Genomic DNA, 2500 nt, shown 5'->3' with positions numbered 1-2500 from the left:
GACGACGACGGAGAAGCGGCGGCCGCGCGGGCGCGGCCGTCGCCCGACTCGCCGCCGCCGCCGCAGCCGCCGGCGCCCCGGCCCGGCCGCGACCTCGCTCCCCCCCCACCCGCCGGCGGGCGCTCGGGGGGCGGCGGGTCGTCGGGGAGAGACGGGAGAGGAAGGGGGGGCGGCGACGGGGATGACCCCCGTCCCCGGCACGCTCGGCGCGCGCGCGCGGCAGCGACGGCACGGGTACCGCGCGGTACCCACCCGCAGACAGCCGCCCGCGCGGGAGGGCCGGGGACGAGGCCCGCGCCTCCCCCCGACCGGCGTCTCTCCCCACCGCCGCGCCGGGCCCGACCGGACTCGGCGAGCCCCGGCCAACCACCGGCGAGACGAGCTCCGCAGAGCGGGCGCTCCGGGAGCGGGGAGCTTCGGAGCGCTCCCCGAGTCTGCACTTAGGGGGACGAAGGCCCTCGGGAGGGGCCTGCGAGGCACCCCAGCCGCGCCGCTCGTGCGGCCGTCGCCCGGCCAAGGGGCGGCGGCCGAGCCGGCGATTGATCGCAAAGCGACGCTCAGACAGGCGTAGCCCCGGGAGGAACCCGGGGCCGCAAGTGCGTTCGAAGTGTCGATGATCAATGTGTCCTGCAATTCACATTAATTCTCGCAGCTAGCTGCGTTCTTCATCGACGCACGAGCCGAGTGATCCACCGCTAAGAGTTGTCTCGTCTTTCGGCACCGGCCCGCGCGCGCGGGAGGGCCGGGAACGCTCGCCAGGAGCGGCCCCTCTCGGAGGACGGCCCAACCGCCTGCCCCGCCGGCCGGCCCCCCCTTCCTCCCCTCGCATCCCCGCGCGGGGCGGGAGGGGAAAGAACGGCGGAGCGCGGCGCGACGGGGGCGAGACGGAGGGGCCTCGCCTCGACTGACCGTACGAGCACGCCCAAGGAGGGCCAGAAAGGAAGGAAGGAAACGCCCCGAGCGGCGACGAGGGCCTGGGAGCCCGCGCTCCCCACCGGCCGAAGGCGACGGCAAGCGCCTCGCTCGCTTCGGGGGCGGCCCAGGCGCCCGGGCTCGGTCCGGCCTCCGCACGGAGGCGGCGGCGCGCCCGGCCGCTCCGCCTGTCCGCCTCGAGCGGGCGGCGCGGGGGGCCCCGACGGCTACCCCGCGCGCGCGCCTCCGCGCGCGCCGCTCCGCCGCGCCACGGGCAGCCTAACTCCTCCCCGGGGTCCCGTCCCGACGGCACCTCGGCGGCTCCGCGCCGCCGCGGCCGGACGCGGACGCGCCCCGAGCCGGCGACGCACGACGCCCGCGGCCCGCCGGACGGCGGCCCGCCGCGCGGCGGCCGCCCGCCCCGGCACCGCCGCCGCCGCCGCTTCCCGTCTCCTTCCGCGGGCACGCGCCGAGCGGAAGGCGGACGGCCGCCTGAGGCGGGGGCGGCTCCCGCTCTCCCCGTTTCCACGCGGAGACCGGGAGTGGGACGCCCCCGCTTGCCCCGACCGCCTGCACGGCTCGGCCGGGAAGGCGAAGACGGGGAGGCGAAGCGGCTAGGCGGGGCCCGGGGCCGGGACGGCCTCGGCGGCGGGGGGCTCCGTCCGGCTAGACCGAGCGGCGACGCCGCCGCTCGGGCAACGGGGTGCCGCCCTCGCCGGCGCTTAGCGGCGGGAGAACGCCGAGCGCTCGCCCGGACGGGGGAGGGAGGAGCGGCGCCGCAGACGCGACGCAGCCGCTGCGACGGAGGCGCGGCGTCCCTTCCCGCCCCCCCCCGCGCACAGGGTGTGCGGGGGGAGGGCGTAGGGCCGCCCGGCGGCGGGTCCCCCCCTTGCGGGGACCCGCCGCGAGCCCCGGCGGGGAGCCCGCGCTCCTCGCCGGGGTCGCCCGTTCCGAGGCGGGCAGGTCGGACACGGCCGACCGCTCGCGCCGCGGTCTCTCCGCCGAGACCGGGCCGCGGAGAGGGGGGGGCAGGGGTGCCCCTCCCCGGCACGGGCCGCCCGCGGGACGCGGTCGCAGGCGACGGCCGTCCGGGAGAGGCTCTCTCACCGCGAGAGAGAACTCCCGGCCGCCGCCGCCGGCCGGCCGGCCCCCCGGGCGACGCCGAGCCGCCCGAGTCTTTAAACCCCCGCCCGGCCCCCGCGGCCCTTCGACCCCCGGAGACGCGCCGAGAGACGCGCCGAGGGAAGGGACCGCGAGAGCGCGGACGCTAGGTACCTGGCCCTGGGGCGAGGGAAACGAACTTTAGGCCCCGCGGGGGTGCCTCCCCCACTGCCACCTTCGGGGGAGCGTCCGCCCGCGGGGGCCGCGCCCGACGTCCGCCGCCACAACCACGTCCTCCGGCCCCGGGGCCCGGGGTTTCCCTCTGGCCCGGCGCTGCGCCCGGGAGGAGAGCCGTGGCTCGGGCCGCCCGCTGGGAAAGCGGGACGCCACCCGGCTTGCCGAGCCTCGCCCGCCGAGGGCGAGCGCGGCGGCGGAGCCCCCTTCCCGGCTCCCCAGGCAGGAGAGGGACGGGGGGCGGGGGACGCCG

The 2500-nt window shown here is 80.0% G+C and overlaps 1 non-coding gene across 1 annotated transcript; it reads right to left on the bottom strand.

Moving 5' to 3' along the window:
* Positions 1 to 551: 551 nt before the first annotated feature.
* On the bottom strand, positions 552 to 704 carry LOC128903995 (5.8S ribosomal RNA). The gene has a single exon (XR_008464339.1). It is a non-coding gene; the product is annotated as a 5.8S ribosomal RNA (ribosomal RNA).
* Positions 705 to 2500: the final 1796 nt, after the last annotated feature.

The sequence above is a fragment of the Rissa tridactyla genome, unplaced genomic scaffold (genome assembly GCF_028500815.1).
Source record: "Rissa tridactyla isolate bRisTri1 unplaced genomic scaffold, bRisTri1.patW.cur.20221130 scaffold_81, whole genome shotgun sequence".
In the NCBI taxonomy this organism is placed as follows: Eukaryota; Metazoa; Chordata; class Aves; order Charadriiformes; family Laridae; genus Rissa; species Rissa tridactyla.
This window is presented reverse-complemented; position numbering and strand designations above follow the sequence as displayed.